The sequence below is a fragment of the Gasterosteus aculeatus genome, chromosome Y (genome assembly GCF_964276395.1).
Source record: "Gasterosteus aculeatus chromosome Y, fGasAcu3.hap1.1, whole genome shotgun sequence".
Classification (NCBI taxonomy): domain Eukaryota; kingdom Metazoa; phylum Chordata; class Actinopteri; order Perciformes; family Gasterosteidae; genus Gasterosteus; species Gasterosteus aculeatus.
Genome location: NC_135709.1, coordinates 9563686 through 9583194, shown reverse-complemented (window position 1 = coordinate 9583194; position 19509 = coordinate 9563686). Strand labels below are relative to the sequence as shown.

The window sequence follows — 19509 nt, the reverse complement described above, 5'->3', positions numbered from 1 at the left end:
TGTGTGTCAGCACTCATTGGGCAGAACTGTTCAGCGGTACAAGACTAGAAAGCAGCAGTGATGCACTAGTGGGCTGACTTACCTCACAAACACAATTCTCTCTCTCATTACTCTGGTCTATTCAAGCCTCCCCCCATTCTCTCTGTGAGAGCCAAAGAAAAAGTGAAGAGAAGCAGCTTTGAACGGAAAACAACTCAACCTCACGCAGAGGGAAGCATAGAGGCATATTACGCATGACAGAACTCAAAGGACTCGCTAAAGAAGTGAAAGAACACATCAAGCCAAACAGACAAACTCTTGCTCTCTTGCGCTCCCTCTCTCTCTCTCTCTCTGTATCCTGCCGCACTTCCTCTGTGTGTCACCCAATTCAACACAACAGCCTAGAGTTTGCTCTTTATCTTCATTATCGAGGCCTTCAGTGCCATGGTGTCACTACCCACTATGTTTGCGTGCGTGTGCTGTGAGAAAACATAGGGAGCATGCTACCCCTTCAGATTAACATGCTAATCCAAAAATGACTTCGTTATCTACACAACAATGTAACGCATTTCTTCTGCCACCTGCAGCCATTATTTTTACCGGAGCAGAAAGACAAAGAACAGCAATATTTTTCAGTTCAAGAAACCACAGCACTCCTAACAAAGGCCAATAGAACAATAAAAAGTACATAGAGTAGTTTAAAGAAGCTGATCAGTAAACGATCCTGTGACTCCTGTCCTATGTTACAAATATTGACACACACAAAGACGCCTGCCGGCTGCAGAATAGTGGATACTTCTCTTGGTAAGTTCCACTTCGGCGATACATTAGAGTTTGTGGAATAAACCTAATCAGAGAGCCCTTAGAGGTATTGGGACTACATGTATGTCGGTGTGTTCGTGAGTGAATGTTAACACATGCAAGCATGCTGGTTTAGACTGAACGGAGGGTCGGGGGCAGAACTGGGAAGGAGGAAGAATATAGAAAGGGATAAAGATGAAAGAGAGAGAAGGATGAAGAGACAGTGAGAAAAAGGGAGTGAGGACACCAATGAGAATGGTCGAGAGGGGGAGCAAAGGAAGAGTTTAAAATCCAGACACGTTGGGGCCCATTTTGGGTCATTGGCCAACACACTGACACACACAGACCTGGAGGCCTTTCCTTCGCTAGCTGATCAATAGAAATAGCACTTAAGATTGCAGCACAAAAGGAGCTAGAGCGCGAGGCTGAGGAAGTGGCTTTTGAGGAAGACTTAGGAACATTCCAAGAGCTGCAAAGTCGGGTGGGCACCTTAAAGCCCTTCTAGTCATGATTAAATGATTTGGACTGAATTTTAGGCTCAAACAGTGCTCCAACACTGTGGATCAGCTTTAAGAATACATTCCCTAAGTTGCCTCTGTCAGCTTGAAAGTGTAGTGGCTGCAAGAATTTGCCGAGTACAGTTTAAATTATGCATGGACACACGGATAGTATACGGACTGAGATTCTGACGGATACTGCAACTTCTATAAATGTATATTTGAGGCCCATGTTATAAAAACAAAAAATGGATGCACTAACCACAATCCTGAAATGATCTTCGGGTTTGCGTTTAACAGTCACAGAAACATTGTGACATTGTTGGCAGATGGGTCGCGGTAATAATGGCTGCTGTGATTCGACACTGACAACTCGTCATGATAAGAACATGACAGGGACCAGATAGGACAGAATCTGTGCAGAGTTTCTAAGGTGGTAAGCATACGTTCATAGCAGGGTGCCTGCTACTAAAGTGAGGGGGGTTTGGATTGTTCATCTAGAACGTCAGCAGATAGGAGTCTAAACCCCCTGTTTACTGCATATTTAATTAACCAACATACTTTATACATTTTAGTGACATTGGACTGGAGATTTCCCTTAAAATGCTTTATTGCATTCTCGCTAATGAGCTTGAAGGAGGAAGAGGGCAAAATTAGCTCAGGAATCAAAAAATGTTGGAGACACAGATGGAGATGGGGAGGCATTGAGTGAGGGACAAGTGGACAGGACGCAGGGATAGATGGACTCTTTATTTTGGGAAATGGGTCTTGTACATATAACCCCCACACTCCCCACCCACATAAACACAGAGGGGACACCCTATTTAACGCTAAATTATTTATGGAAAGACAGATGGAGCTTTTTATCAAGTAAACAATTAAAGAAAAATGAATTACCGGCAGGGGGGGGGGGGGGGGGGGGGGGGGGGGGCAAGCAAACCTAAGGGCAAACCTAATTTATGTTAAACAGAAGGCTTTTTGTTGTCTTTTCCCTTGACCTTCATTGACTTCTTTTCCCCCACATTAAAAATGGTATTATTCCTTTCTTTCTCTCCCCATTTGTCTCAGGTGTCTGTGTTACCATGGCAACAGCTGACATCAGAATTATTCACCGAGAGCGCACACTTCTCTTGCAGCTACATACAAAACGCGCGACGCACACACGCACGCGCACACACACACACTCAGTGTGTCAGGTTGACATGACACTGCAACACTTGTTCGGTATGAATGTAGGCTTTGATTCAAATAATAGACAACGAAGAAAGAATAAATATGCCAATAGAATACAAATAAAATGTACATGTTTTAATAGCAGTTGCTCCCAATACCAACATTTAAATGCGTTCATGTAAACAGGAATGAATGTATATTTTACCTGTATCATTCCCTGGATGGTTATCAAAGTAATCTGAAAATATAATGAATCAAAGCGACGCTACTGAAGAGGTGCAGTCTGCTGTCAGTAAAGTAACCTTTTGCTTGCATCCCTTTCATGCTGTGCATCACTCCCAGGAGGAATCCAGCAGATGGACAATGCCACCATATTGCTTTTGCATCATCTTGCATCAAAGTGCAACTAACAGGGGAATGTTAAATACACAGGATTGTGTGTGTGTGTGTCTGTCATAACCACTGAGCAGAACAGGGGAAACGTTTCTCCGAAAGGTCGCTGATGTGGCGCGTGACACTAAATGTAACTTAACAAAAAGACAGTTCTATTGACCAAAGACAGGAAGAGAGAAGGGCGGAGAGAGAGAGAGAGACTCATGCTGATGGTATCTGCTAACCTTCAATTAGCAGCAGAAGTCAGCATGGTATTGATTAACCTCTAAATGCCAGAGTGACGTGCAAACCCCCGCATCAAAAGACACACACCCTCACGTGCACAGGTGCAACATTAATGTCCCAGGGATTAGATGTTCATGGACACCAAAGATGCAACGACATCTGCAGCAATCTTGCGTCGCGATCACAAACTGCTGGGTTTACACGGCTGAAAAGATGACAGTAGCAATCATTTATTTTCACCATGTCTTTTCCTTTGTGTCATAGAGGTGTTTAATCCACTCCTTTTCTCAACTGCAATTGAAGTTTAGATTAACTGCAGGGCTTTGTGTGCTTAGTATGCAACAATACAAGTATTGATTGTGTCTACATAACACTACAGGTCATTTACGCTTTTATCCAAAGCGATCTACATAGCCTTTTTTTTTTTAGCCCATGTTTTTTTTTGTTAAATTTAGCCTGCTGATGGGGAGCAGTTTAGGGGTTGGCCGTCTTGCTCAGGGACCCTGAAAATCCCAGCGCACGCTCTCTACTCCATGCGCCACCGTCGACCCTACAGCATGCTGACTGTTGCTGTGTGTGTGTATCAGCGTAATATAAACGGTGTGCTAATGTGACCAGCAGGATGTGTAGGCCTGTAGCAATATATCAACATTCCATGTCGCAAAGGGGTGTGTGCATGTCCTTGTGTGTGTGGACTGTGTGTGTGTGTCTATGTGTGGATGATAGGGGATGACTACTATGCAGACGTTGCTGAATCCTGAATTATTTACAACAACAAAAAAATGCCTTTTTTTCTCCCACAAAGACTTTGGAGAAATCTTTGCTTAGCAATTGCTTTCAAATCTGCTTTTTGAAAAATGTCAGACTTGAACCCAACTGCACCACAACTGCTCTGCTTCCACTTATCATCTTATTTCAGTCCTTGGAACATTATCCATCTGAGCTCTCGGACGTTTGCGCTTTGAGACCATTGGATGTTGTATCTTAATCTGTGCATGGGCATCTTTAGTTTACCTTTAAATTGGTTGTACTCCTAAATGTCAGCATGAATAGTGATTGAAGAATATGATGCACAAAGCTGACCGATGGGGAACTTCTGTGTGTGTTCTTAAACTTCTAATGTTGCATGCACATGCGGCCCCTTATTCATATTGTACAGAAATATTATAGGTGTTGCCCCTTAATTGTGCCTTTTAATTTAATCACAAATAGGGAAATAGAAGCAGAGCTGCAGTTTAGTGTGCGTTTTGATAGTACGTTTACTGGATTATGTGCAGTAACAAGAAAACAACTCGACCCTCCCGGGTGATCGAAGTTTTTGTTCAGTTCTTTTCTCAACATGCTTTCCTTCCTATTGCAGCCCCCTTCTCTCTTCCCCAAGACTGCTTATGTATCTCGCTCTCCCTTTGTATGGCTTTTACTGAGTGAAAGCAGAAAAATGCATCTTTTGAAGAAAATAATTAACAGCATGCTGACGGTTGCTGTGTGTGTGTGTGTGTGTGTGTGTGTCAGCATGAGATAAACTATGTGCCAATGTGACCAGCAGGATGTGTAGGCCTGTAGCAATGCGTCAAGATTTGATGTTGCAAAGGGGTGTGTGCATGTCCTTGTATGTGTGGATGATGTGTTTGATTTTTGACATAGATCAGGGTAGATACCCAGGGTAGGGTAGAGCGTAGCCGGAAAACAGGAGTTTCACTACCTGGTCAAAGACAAAGCACAGAGGCCAAGCACTCACACAATATGCTCCCTGACACACACACACACACACACACACACACAAAGTAAGCCATGGGCCAATCAGAGGGATTAGGAAAAGAACAAAATAACAAAGTCATAACTGATTTCATCCACAGATTGTATTTTCTCAAAGCTGATCCACTTAAACTAAAGTCAGCGATAGCTGTTGTAAATACTGGATATTCCTTGTTGATACAAGTGGAGTCTGTGTGTTTCATTTTACATTTTGGACAAGCTTTGATCCAGAAATGAAAGTGCACCACTAGTAAACAGTACAGAGGCCAGTCTCCGTGCTGACCTCACAATATGAAAATACACAGTCAAATTCAAACGCAGCTACTTTTTGCCCCCCTCAATTCCTCATACACATACACCGAAAATGGCACAGAGGAACATACACACACAGCTGCAGCAATTGCTGCTTTCTGAATAAAGAGGCAGTCATCAAATAAAGATTAAAGTGTCCTTCATAATTCACATCTACAAGGCAGAGCGGAGTCACACACACACACAAACACACTTTCATTACACTTGCTCTGGGTACGCAGTGTGTGAATATGTGCCACATGTGTGTAGAGGGGAGTGTGTACGTCAGGAAAACTAGGACACGATAGAACAAGGAGACGGAGTGCTGGAAGTGGCTGGACCGTCTGTTTAGGCCAAATTGTTACATCTGTGTCTCTGAGGTCAATTCTTTGTCAAGAAAGGTTCTTCTACATTTTGCTGTAGTGATCTCGGTAATATTGGTTCTCAAGGTATAATAAACTAGTAGATCATAAAACATGGTTATTTAAAACAGTGGTTCTCAACTGGTCTGGCTCCGGGACCCACAATCACCCCTTAATGACAAGCCGGGTGGGAGAACTGGGGATGTTTTTTGCTCTGGGCAAGAGTCTCAAAGTCTGAAGTTATAGTTGACAAGGCCAGTCTGAGTTCATGCTCAATGTCCAGTCTATTCCGGTGTTTAGTCTTCAGCTGAACCAGAGCTGAGAAGCCACACTCACAGAGACATGTAGTGCTGAAGGGTAGCAGGACTTTTACTGCTGTGGCGAGGGAAGGATACTCGCTGATCACGCTGCTGCACCAGAACTGGGAGAGGCTTACCTCCATGAATTTCTTTTTCAGCGTACAGTCACATGACAGCTCCATCAGCTGACTCTCCGTTGCTTGTAGGGATGTAACGATTCATTCTAACAACAATTCGATTCATGGTTGCCAATTCGATTCATGGACGATCTGGGTTAATTTAGAACGATTCGATTTGATTCGATTCAGTGACTTGAAATCGATTCAGTAACTTTACTGGACAGTGCAGGCAAAGTTTCCCTGTTCCCCTGTTGTTTCTTGTAAGGAAAGGTTTAAATTAATTATGGATACTATAAACAAGCAAACAACAATTAATGGCAAATGTATTAACCTTTTATTTGAATCAAGTGCAATTTTCAATGTAAACATTACACAATAATTACACAATGTTTGGATCAATTCACAGAACCCCGGATTTTCAACCACATAGGGTCGCATGTCTTTACAACTAAACTTGGCAATTGTTACTGTGATGTTGAGTTTGGTGCTGGCAAGGCCTGAGGTGTCTGCAGAGCTGGAGTTACCTTCTGCTGCTGCAGCGGTGACGCTGCTAGAGGTCCTGACTGTCGGCGTTGTTTAATCCCACGGCGCCTTAGTAGATGGCCGGAAAGATTTGTTGTGTTTCCGTGTCTTTTATTTGGCTTCTACATATTCTACAAACAGTGACCGACTTATTTAGAACACCTCCGTGTTAGCAAAAACATCAATAAGTTGGTGTGTAAATGTCTCGCTCGGAGTCCTCTCCTCCACGCTGTGTTTTGTTGTTGTTCAGAGTTTTGCGCGGCTGCCGCTGCGTACTGATGACGTCACAGACAGGCAGACTGAATCGAGTAACGTTTAACGTGTCTAAAGTGCTAAAAAACAAACAAACAAACACACATCCATACAGTGTTTGTGCTTCTCTATTGATACAATCGATTATATACCATTTCAATCGATTTGTAATCAACATATGTCGTCCGGAATGCCGATTTGCGGAGCAAAGATCGATTCAGTTGGATCGCAGGAATATAAATCGATTAATCGATTCAGTGGATGAATCGTTACACCGCTAGTTGCTTGGCAATGTGACACTTTCTATGTCGATTCCAAATGGGTCACGTATCCAGTCGTCATCCCTTTGTTTCTCGGGAAAGTATTCATTAAAACGCTCCAGAAGTTTATTCAGATGCGTCGTGATTGTGTTCTCAATTACATTCTTGTCTGCCGGGCCAGAGCCGGCAAACGAGCCGGCAAAAAAACGACGCTCCGCTGCATTAAAAAAGTCCCTTCAAAATAAAATCAGAGGATGACTTCTTTTTTTTCTTAATTCTAATTTAAAAAAAATGTTTTTTGCAAATTTTCCAAATCTGTTAAAAATAAAGAACGAAAACATAACATGTACATAAGTATGCACAGCCTTTGCTCAATACTTTGTTGAAGCATCTTTGCCAGCAATTACAGCCTCAAGTCTTCTTGGGGATGATTCCACAAGCGGGGCACAACTATTTCTGGGCAGTTTCTCCCATTCTTCTTGGCAGAACCTCTCAAGTTCCATCAGGTTGGATGGGGAGCGTCGGTGCACAGCCATTTTCAGACCTCTCCAGAGATGTTCAATCGGGTTCAAGTCAGGGCTCTGGCTGGGCCACTCAAGGACATTCACAGAGTTGTGCCGAAGCCACTCCTTTGTTATCTTGGCTGTGTGCTTTCGGGTCGTTGCCCAGTTGGAAGATGAACCGTGGCCCCAGTCTGAGGTCCAGAGCGCTTTGGAGCATGTTTCCATCGAGGTTGTCTCTGTACATTGCTGCATTCATCTTTCCCTCAATCCTGACTAGTCTCCCAGTTCCTCCCGCTAAAAACATCCTCACAGCAGGATGCTGCCACCACCATGCTTCACTGTAGGGATGGTATTGTCCAGGTGGTGAGCAGTGCCTGGTTTCCTGCAGACATGACGCTTGGCATTCAGGCCAAAGAGTTCAATCTTTGTTTCATCAGACCAGAGAATTTTGTTTCTCATGGTCTGAATGTCCTCCATGTGCTTTTTTGCAAACTCCAGGCGGGCTGTCATGTGCTTTTTACTGAGGAGTGGCTTCCGTCTGGCCACTCTACCAAACAGGCCTGATTTGTGGAGTGCCGCAGAGATGGTTGTCCTTCTGGAAGGTTCTCCCCTCTTCATAGAACAACGCTGGAGCTCTGTCAGAGTGACCATCAGGTTCCTGGTCACCTCCCTGAGTAAGGCCCTTCTCCCCCGATCGCTCAGTCTGGCTGTGCGGCCAACTCTAAGAAGAGTCCTGGTGGTTCCAAACTTCTTCCATTTCCGGATGATGGAGGCCACTGTGCTCATTGGGACTTTCAATGCTGCAGAAATCTTTCTGTACACTTCGCCAGATCTGTGCCTCAATACAATTCCGTCTCTGAGGTCTACAGATAATTCCTTGGACTTCATGGCTTGGTTTATGCTCTGATATGCACTGTCAACTCTGATACGTTATATAGACAGGTGTGTGCCTTTCTCAATCATGTCCAATCAACTGAATTTAGCACAGGTGGACTCCAATGAAGTTGTAGAAACATCTCAAGGATGATCAGTGGAAACAGGAAGCACCTGAGCTAAATTTTGAGTGTCATGGCAAAGGCTGTGAATACTTATGTACATGTTATGTTTACGTTCTTTATTTTTAACAGATTTGCAAAAATTTGCAAAAAACATTTTTCACTTTGTCATTATGGGTTGTTGTTTGTAGAATGTTGAATGTGAAGAAAATAATTAATTTAATCCATTTTGGAATAAGGCTGTAACAACAAAATGTGGAAAAAGTAAAGCGCTGTGAATACTTTCCGGATGCACTGTAAATTGTACAATACGTTGGTTCATGACCCAAATACCAAATATTCCCATCAGCCTTCGCTGCAAGTCATCTTTGATGCTGTTAAGTTGCTAACAAGCTAAACTAAGATGCTGACCAAGCAAGTATTAAGAATCTTGTCCAACAATTATTTGCAAGATGCTTCATTAGGAGATTTGTCAGTTTCTATTTACCTTGATATATAGGTTATTTTTTCCGGCTAGTATCGAATGATAAATGACTTATCAGCCCATCCTTAAATGTAAATCATAGATCCTGTTTTATCCTGTTCTATTTTTTACCGCTTATTAGTTTTAATTTAAGGTCTGTGGATGATGCTGTCAACATGGCCCTCCACTACATCCTCCAGCATCTGGACTCCCCAGGAACCTACGCCAGGATCCTGTTTGTGGACTTCAGCTCTGCCTTCAACACCATCATCCCGTCTCTGCTGCAGGACAAACTCTCCCAGCTGCACGTGCCCAACTCCACCTGCAAGTGGATGAAAGACTTCCTGTCTGACAGGAAGCAGCACGTGAAGATGGGGAAACATGTCTCAGCCTCTCGGACCATCAGCACCGGTTCCCCCCAAGGCTGCGTTCTTTCCCCTCTGCTCTTCTCCCTGTACACCAACAGCTACACCTCCAGTCACCAGTCCGTCAAGCTCCTGAAGTTTGCGGATGCCACCACCCTCATTGGACTGATCTCTGGTGGTGATGAGTCCGCCTACAGGTGGGAGTCCGACCATCTGGTTTCGTGGTGCAGCCAGAACAACCTGGAGCTCAACGCTCTAAAGACAGTGGAGATGGTTGTGGATTTCCGGCGGAACAGAGCCCCACCCTCCCCCATCACCCTGTGTGACTCCCCCGTCACTATTGTGGATTCCTTCCGTTTCCTGGGCTCCATCATCACCCAGGACCTCAAGTGGGAGCTGAACATCAGCTCCATCACCAAGAAGGCTCAGCAGAGGTTGTTCTTCCTGAGGCAGCTGAAGAAATTCAACCTGCCAAAGACGATGATGGTCCACTTCTACACGGCCATCATCGAGTCCATCTTCTGCTCCTCCATCACCGTCTGGTACGCTGCAGCCACAGCCAAGGACAAGGGCAGGCTGCAGCGTGTCATCCGCTCTGCAGAGAGGGTGATCGGCTGCAATCTGCCGTCCCGGCAGGACTTGTTCGCTTCCAGGTCTCTGAAGCGAGCTAAAAAGATCGTGGCCGACCCCTCCCACCCCGGACATAAACTGTTTGTGCCCCTTCCATCTGGCAGGAGGCTGCGGTCCATCAGGACTAAGACCTCCCGCCACACGAACAGTTTCTTCCCGTCGGCAGTCGGGCTCATCAACAGAGCCGGTCCCCCACTGACATAACATTCCACCGGTCACTCCCCTTCACACTGCACATGCCACTTTAACTGTAATTCATCACTTTGTCGTCACTCGTCACTTTGTTACTTGTTTGTTATTTGTTCGTTAGTGCACTTTATGCTCAATATTTTTCTTTTTGACTTTTTTAATATTTAAAATTTTTTAACTTTATTCCCTTGTTTTATACTAACCAATAGCCTTATTCTACTAACCCATTGCATTAGCATTTCATTTTACTTTATTTTATTACTTGTGCACGGCTGTCTTGTCTGTCTACTGTCGCGCACTAACCGCCAAGACAAATTCCTTTTTGGCATATTTTTCTAAATAAATGTTTCCTGATTCCTGATTAATTACCAAGCTAGCAGATTGAGGTTTCCCTTGACCCAGTTAATATATATTGTCCAAATGAATGAATACTGGTTTAGTTAAGGACAGCTTATTCCGATACCTTTGTCCTATTAAGCTTAACCAACATGTCAAAAAAAGACATCCGCGTTCCAAATAATTAAAACAATGCCTGTTTATTCTCTCGTAATATATTGGTGACTCCTTGACTCCGGCAGATGCATTTATTGTAATCCATTATATCCTCTTATTTTGTTTAATAAAACATTGTTATTCAATATTATAGGTAGCGAATGCTTGGGCCACTCTCTCTAAACCTTCTTAAAAGCTCTAATAAAACATACTGTGGAAAATATAAACCAACCAGTTAACAATGGGAGGCAGGATATTTACACTTCTGAGGTTTTGTATGACAGCGATGATATATACACCTTTTAGGAAGGTGTCTATTTTTAGCCCAGCCTAATTAGCGGCTCCAGGAGTTGGCTGCCAGATTGAACATAGAACAGAGAGGAATCCACACACAACAATGTCAGAGACAGTCAGTATGCAGTAGAAAAGCAAAATTGCGTCAAATAAAAACACTTCTAGTTTGGCGGTCTGTGGGTTTGTTCCATTTGTTCCAACTTATACCAAGTTAAAGAGCTCAAATACACTTATTTCACTGTTACAGTAATACATTTTCAACCTCAATATTCACCCTCATAAGTTTTTGTTTAGGGAAAAACAGACAATAGACTCTTCTCGTTGCCTGTAGTGGCGAACGTCGTACTCTGCATCACAAAGGCCCTCGAAAACTGTGTCAGCAAACATTAAAGACGTTATAGTGGTTACTTACTGGAGTCTGATGACAGCATATTAATTGATGCACTGCTTATCAGTGGAGATGTTATGTTGCAATGCATAACTAAATAAAAAAATAGGATTTATGTAACCTGCAAAGAAAACAAACATCTCGACACTAAACAAATCTGACTTATTATCGGTGTTATAGGACCTAAAAAATCCACTGTATGCAGGACTCCACATTATTCTCCAGCATTGTCATTGGTAGGTAATCCGATCAAAGCTAGTCGAATGTTAAATATACATTGATATTATAACCCTCTTTCACATCACACCTATTGCTTCTGAATGTGCGTCTCAGTTTGCAAACAGCATGTAATGTAAACAGCGCAGTGCTGTCACTTACTCTCATCCGTGGTCTGAACTCAGTTATTTATGGCATTTGGTCATTCTGCAGGGGCCTGGAAATGAGAGGACATCCGTCCACCTGATCCACACAAATATGGCATAGTGGTGTGCCTATGTGCTAAACCCCTGAGGACCGTCTCCAGTGCTCGATTCCTCTTTCTGGGCTGCTCATTTGCGTTATTTTTCCATGCATCATGTTTGACAAGACTGTTTCCCTCGTCTCCTTCGTTTGGGAGTGTGCTGTCCATGTTCAGCCTCTGAGAACGAAGTCCCTGGGGAAGCTTTCATTAACCCCGTGAGAGAACTGGACTAATGGGCAATTACACATAAATGCCAGTTGCCTTCGTGAGGGACTCATCCCAAACCTGTGTGGCCCAACTGCCCAAGTGTCACAATGACTCAAAACCAAGAGGACAATTGCGCCACGACAGAGATTTTTTGTTTTTAATGAGCGAGCCAATGTAGAATAATCATAAAAGTTAGACCAGAATCTGAATCTGATTGGGTACAGTTTGATTTTCTTACTGGACATATTATGAAAATTCCACCCTTTTAGTGCCCACAACACGGGAACACCCACTGCCCCTGATCTCCCCAAATCACTGGCCGCCCCCTGCCTAGCATGTACAGTGACTGCCCATGATTGGGCGGAGTGAGGGGATGACGTGACACGCAGAACTAACACACACACACACTCCTGAACAGGGTCGCTACAATACGATATTTGCCAAAGCAGTCAGTTTTTGCAAACCTCTGATAGACTTGGAATAGCTAGCTAGCAGCATGAAGCAAATGAAGCCCTCAAGATACCCTGTCCGCAGAGGGGGCAGGGGGGCTGGCTCATTAGCATTTAAAGGAAAATGCACTCAAAACAGGTCACCCTGTGGAGGGCTGTTAGGGTGCCGTTTTAAATGATCCTTGTGGTATTTTGACCAAAGTATGTTAGACCTTTCATTAAGACAAGGAACCATATCAACTTTTGGTAAAATGGGCATACGGTGGGTCATTTAAAATAACCCATTGTGGATAACCGGGTTTGGCCTACACACATTTTTTTCGCAGAAAAGCAACAAGTTTGCACGTATGGAACTGTTCTACTCCGTTATGTTGTTCAAGGAATCCTAGAGAGGAACCACAGCCTCATGCACAAAGAGATGCATTTATAAACTTATAAACGTCCCATTATCTCTCTAAGATGTGGCTTTAAAAGTTGGGTCACATGACTCCTTCAGTCATTTTCTTCCTTACTCTATCCCCTCAAATCACATTTCATGTTTAAAAAAAAACACTAAATTGGTATGTGTGTATTTTCAATTTTGGCTGGTGAAGTCCTGCTCAGCAATGCAGCACTGATGATTGGCGGCCTTGGTAACTGGAAGCGATAGGAGCAAGGCATCATGGTCCCGTTTGTAGCGCTGCGTTGTTGTGTCTTGGCAAGACAGGTCCATGTGCCTGTCAAATAATGCTGGCAGCACCGGTCCGGCAATCACAGTGAGAAGGTAAGCGAGAGGAAGGTTGTGTGGTCAGTGTGTGTGTGTGTCTTTAGAGAGGTACAGGGTGATGTGTGGCAGTCTGGCAGAGGACTAGCGTGTGTATGTTGCCTCCCCTAAAGGCCTTTCTACACGGAGCCTTTCTGATGTTATGCACTGTGACATGTTTTTGCAGGCTTTACTCTAGAAACCACTCTTGGTTCCCAGCCAGACAAACGGGGAACACAAGAGGGCAATGGAATAAGAGCTTGTAGCTAAACGGAGTCAAAAACATACAGAAATGTTATGAGACACAGTCAACCTATTTTACTGATATGACAAACAGAATATCTTTGAACACGCGGTAGCAGCACCGTGAGCGCTTAGTTTAGTATGCTATCATATTCCCACTTGTCAGTGGAGAATATTACACATTTAATAGCACAAATTAAATATTTAACCCATGTCAAACTCATTGTGGAGCTGCAGGAGAAGTTACTGCAGCAGTTTATAAAAATATGAATAATAATGTTTACATTTTTTGGCAATTCAAGAGAATTCCAAATATGTGACAATTAATTAGTATATTACTTGAAAAAAATGAGTGGGGGGGGGGGGGGGTCACCCAACCAAACGTTTTGGTGACACACGCACTCTCGAGGAAATGTCGGATGCTGATTTCCTCCTCACTAAGTATCACCATCACGTTACTAAGTCGGGCATTCATTCATTTTCTAAACCGCTTAGCCTGTGCAAGGGCGCAGCGAGCTGGAGCCCATCCCAGTAGACATTGGAACACATTCATGCTCACATTTACACCTACAGGAATTCAGAGCAGCAACCAAACCTGCACGTCTCTGGACTGGGGAGGGAGCAGGACGAGCATGCCAACTGTACACAGGAAGGGCCCAGCTGGGTGAAATGAGCTACTGAATCAAGCCGTGACCCTTCAGTGAAGCCAACAATGCAATCAGTCTGACTGTACTGGACAGCTTGCAGTACCCAAGTACAGCAGAGTCATTTGTGGGAGAGCTCCTCTTCTATGAATTCTGAAAAAACGTTGTATATACACAATATACACAACGGAAGATGCAAAGCAATATCTAAAAAATTGTTTATTTACCTGTAATACATATGGAAAAAAAAACAATCTCAGTTCATCAGTTCATCTCGGAGCTGTGACAATGTGACTTTCATACTCTTCTCCCTCGGTCTGGTTTACTACATTTCTCTCGCTCTGCAAACACAACCACATACAGCTGGCCTAAAGTCCACAAACTGTGACTGGTTGTGGGTTAATTAGCTGGCTGCAGTAACCCACAGACTGACGACCTCACATCACTGAAGGGTGGGATTAGTGTTCTGACAAATTGATCGAAGCGTGTCCTACGCAGATCTTATTGATCATTTGGATTCGACTGGAAGAAGCGAATGGAGCGGCGAGCGTAACACCGTAAAGCAACCGAGAGAAAGATCCCTGATGACTGAGGAGAAGAACAAGAAGGAAAAAGGTGAAGCGATGATACAAGGAAACAAGGTGATGAGGAGAGATGACAAACGGAGGATGCTGAAAAGAACAGATGAGAATGAGGGGGAGGGAGAAGAGAGGCAGGGAACACAAATCAAAGGAAGCGCAGCACTGCTGGAAGGTGGCTTACTGACACCCACTTCAAACGCACACACACACACACACACACAATCGCCCTTCTCAACAACACACACACACACTTCAAACAATTGAATGTGAGTGTGAGTAGTGGAGGCAGAGTCCCGACAATGACCTTTTTAACCTGGTTGGAAGGAATCTATAATTCAAAGCATCATATTTTGAATAACCTTGTAACCCCCGTGTGTGTTTGTTCCTTTAAAAAAATAAAGGGTGCAAAGATTAAGAAATGTAAGTCAGTATGACGCAAAAAGGAATCTTTTATCACATAATAACCATTTGTCAAGCAGTATGTTTATTACAAAAATGGGTGAAAAACCACTTTTCTGATCAGTAGACAACAGAGCAGCAAATTAGGGCAATAACCAGTTTGGGATTATTTTTTAGCAAAGTGTGTTTTTTGTTGCTTCAAAACAACATTAGTAGCTGCTTGCCTTCTGGGAAATCTAAAAAATGAAATCCAATGCTGCAAATAATTTGTCGTCACTTACAATACCGAATAATCTCATCTGCAATCAAATGTTAGAATGAAATCCTGAATTCTGCACACATTTGAATGTATGCAAAAATGTATCTTTTCCAATCTCAGAATCTCTAAATCTATGATTTTGTCGATGCCATTATCAGCATCAATAAGAGAATTTTCAATAATTACGCTAGTACGAATCTTATTAAGAGACCAAAATATTACAGTAATTAACAACTATTTTGAATATTGACCCATTAATCATTCATGGGATTTGTTGACGGTAAAGACAAAATATTTCGAATATCTCAAGTAGTGTTCTTTGGCTGTAAACACTGTTGCTAAATGTTTATAATTTGCACAGTCAGTGTATTGGCCAAAAGCACTTTAACATTTTAAACACACGAAAAAAAGTTCTTGAATGGTTGCACGGTGTGCTCGTTAAAAAGCGTGGATACAACACACACACAAATACATGGGAGACTCCATACTTACCTTCACTTTAGACTCCATTGAAGTGTGGCCATTGTGTGCACGTTGTGTTATTCTTTAATGAGCAGAGGGAACATTATCATCAGAGGGGCGTTGTTCACATACCCACATATTACAGCTAACACACATTTGGACAAACCCATGAGGATAACAAGCTTGTTTCCACAACAAAAAGCAGCAACCTGTCTGCCAGTTTCCTCCCTCTCTCTCGTTCCGTCTATACCTTCATCTCATCCCTCTGTTCATTCCATCTCCCTTTTGTCTTCCTCCCTCCATCGCCTTCAAGGGTCCATCGAGACACAAAGTGTTTTTCTGATGTTAGATGCGTACGTGCCTGCTGCAGTCTAACAGCTGCGTCCTTAATTTCCTTCTCTTCATCAGTACTAAAGGTGTGTATTGGATGCTACAGAAACTAATAGCGACGCGAGACATGAAGGATCGGACCACCAACAATAAGGTTGGCATGTAAAACAAGGCTTTCAGTACGAGTGTGTGTATGCTTACCCCTGGCAGCATGAGCCTTTGACTGTCTGGTATTCTATAAGCCAGTCTAGCAACCCTGAACAGATAATAATGCATGCGCACACATAATGTGCGGAAGAATTGTGCGGAAGCATTGAACCAGTGGATAGAAAGTGGCGCCTAAGGCCTAAGCAGCAGTAACGTACATACTGGCGCACGCTCACAAGGAAAAAGAAAGGCATTAATTCAATGTTATTGCTGTAGGCTGAAGTTGAGGTAAAAAAAAAGAAAATTTAAAAAGCTGTCACTGCATGAAAAGTGGGATTTTCGGCAGTATGCGGCACTGTAAATTGTCGTGGAATTTCAGGTTTGCGGCAATTTGCGGCAATTTGAGGGCAACGCCGAAAACTGCCGTAAATTGTCAGAAATTGACGTGGGCCTCCCTTGGCAGTTGTCCCCCCATGACCCCCCTCCTCCTATTTCTAGGGGAGGCTTTGACATGTAAATGAAAATGCTGTGAGCTATACAAATGCAAATCAGGGTCGCAGAGGGAGTTTTAGCCCAGGTGACATTTTTTTAAAAGGTAAGAAAATCTCTGGTACAAATAGATCAGGCTCAGTAGCCTAATTATAGACTCTTACATTTTAGCTTAAATTGATTTATTTAATTCAAATATGCTAGATTACTGTGTACGCCATTAGCAATGGCAAATGTTATGTAAAAAAGATACACAAAATAACTTCTTTAAAAAATTTGTTTTAATCAAGGAAAAATGAGCATTCCATGCAAACAACATTTGAATCAGCATGAGGGGTCTGCAGAGATCACAGTCTCCTAGAGCTCAACTACAGTGCATAGTGGCAGGACTACAGTGACCTTTTCTTTGGTCTTACTTAAATGCACAGAGGATGTATTAACCACACATCTTCTAGCAATGCGCTCAACTGGCAGAAATGATGCTGGGTATGACGTGTCTGTTCCCTGCAAGCCCCAAACTTCTATTGGCTTTCCATAAAAATGTCTGTCCGGGTGGAGATGAAGCCAGGAAACTTGTGCAAGAACATGTTTAAATGCCGTACCCTTTGACACAACATTAACAACTATAAACTGCTTTATAATGGCTGGTCGTAGTTCTGCTAGAGGGTCAAGGACGGGTTCCTCAAAACTGATAGTGTTTCCACACCACTTAGCATAAACATATGCTGACCTTTATGCTCTGCATCTATCGATTGAGTAAGTTACATTCATATATGTTACCTGTTTACATGTCATGGCAAAACATTCAACCTCAGTGACACAAGGGTACATCTGATGATACATTGTCAACATTGCATGTCTGTCAGACTCAAGATTGTCTGGTGGAATGGAGAAAGAGCCACTGTACAGTTTTCTAGGGAAAGTCGTTCTGCTGACACCAAAACACTGCTTTACATAAAGCATATCAGCTGTTTCAAAGTCCCAACCATTTGTCTTCCTAAAATACTGGTCCTTCCGTATAACAATAACCTCGTATGTGATTGGAGGACCCTTAGACTCCTCGTCCAATCACGTGTGAGGTCATAGGCATGACTGATACAGCAGTACTTGCAAGACGAGCATACAAACAGACACGTGTGTGTTACTACATTCAGAAGAACTGTATCTCCAGTTCCTTTGTTTGGTTTTTGCTGCTTCGTGAATAATGGCGGGACGACGTCTCGCGTTCAACTCGCCTTCAACTCCTCTCCGCGGTCACCAACTTTCGGCCAGTCCGCAGACAGACGAGAAGAAGCTGCTGATGCTCTCAGTGGATCGTCTCGTCAACTCCAACAACAAACCGCCGATATCAACGAGCGGTTCGCTCCACTGGAGCGTTCGGGACTCTGCGGGTTTCTGTCCATGGAGGAGAGGAACCGACTCAAAGAAGAGGAGACGGGAGCACAATCCCACGATAGCGGTAAGAATACGTTCGATGACTGCAAGCTAAGCTAAGAGTAGCGTAGCCTCAAGCTAAGCTAAGAGTAGCCTAGTAGCCTTACAAGTGAGCAGAAACAGCTTTATTAAAGTGTGTTTTCTTTGCCGTGTCGTTTACAGGAAGCGGTGCGCCGTCTTCACAACTCCGAGACGAACTACAGGCGCTACGAACCGGAGCAAGGGTAACATTTACAGAATATGCTTTCATTCTGCGCTATAAGGAAATATATACGTATGTATACCGATCATAACTGTACATTTTGTTTTCACAGACTAATCCCGCCTCATAATGAGGCGGTGACCTCGTATTTGCTCCGGGAAAAGTCCAGATTTAGACGACGTCATTGTGTGTAAGTGACACTGTTTCTCCTTCCTTGTTAAATGTTACTGTGACTTGCGTTTGATTTTTTTTGTATTCATACCACACTCATTTAATTGTTTTCCAGCCGCCTGTGAGACGTATTTTGAGACGGGACGCAGGAGCTTCAGGTTCAGGCGGACACTCATTGCGGGCGGAAGCTGCGAAGGATTCAGCGCGGAGTCGAGCGAGAAGAAAGAGGGTCAGAGTTTATTTGCTGACTTGTTTCAGGTGCATTGATAGATGTGTTGTGTCCGTACGCATCGCACAGTACTGATTCATTGTTGTTTTTACAGCTGCTGGAATCGAGACAAAGTGCGCTGGCTGATGACGAGGTGGAACTCTGGAAATCCGCCACCGTAGAGCTCACGTCGGACGGAGGGGACGGCGTTGTTGGCGGGGTCTCGGGGTGGATCGTACGGTCGCCACACACACACGAGCCGCCTGCACAACAGACCTGCCTCGGAAAACACGGCGCCAGTGACGGTCAACAACCCCGAGGAGGCAAACGGACAGTTTACTGAGCTGTAGTTTTTAAACTGCCGTTACCCAAGTGTGGGCAGATCCTCACTTTGTATGTAGTTGTTGTTTGTGTGTTGTTAATAAAGCTCTTTCTTTGCATAAACATGTGGCAAATGTTCATTTTCTCTATAAATTCATTGATGTCCTGGTTGGTATCCTAATAATAGTGAAGTAGCCTACATAGGATAACCATGAAATGAATATACAGCATAATATGAATATATAAATAAAATGAGGCGGGTGACCAATAGCGACAGATCTGCCAACCAATCACGAGTGATTGAAAGTTGTTTTCATCCAATCATGAACAAGGAAACTCAAGCCTGGTCTGCCCACGTGTGGTTTTGCTGCCAATCACGAGTGATTTTATTTGTTAGTAAGTTGTGGTTTCCTCCAATAAGGAGTAAGGATATTCAAGCCCGCTCGGTTTCGCTGCATTCATATGCTAATTCGGGCCATTCGCACCTCCGCCAGCTCTCCACCTACGTCATGGT

The 19509-nt window shown here is 43.5% G+C and overlaps 1 protein-coding gene and 1 long non-coding RNA gene across 3 annotated transcripts in view; one reads left to right on the top strand and one right to left on the bottom strand.

The window, feature by feature from the left end:
- Nucleotides 1–19509, bottom strand: part of LOC120812518 (guanine nucleotide-binding protein G(o) subunit alpha-like) — a 90945-nt gene that overhangs the window by 53593 nt on the left and 17843 nt on the right. The gene's annotated exons all lie outside the window — the stretch shown is intronic.
- Nucleotides 16960–19121, top strand: LOC144391017 (uncharacterized). Its single transcript, XR_013454876.1, has 4 exons — nt 16960–18317; nt 18408–18485; nt 18582–18695; nt 18790–19121. It is a non-coding gene; the product is annotated as an uncharacterized LOC144391017 (long non-coding RNA).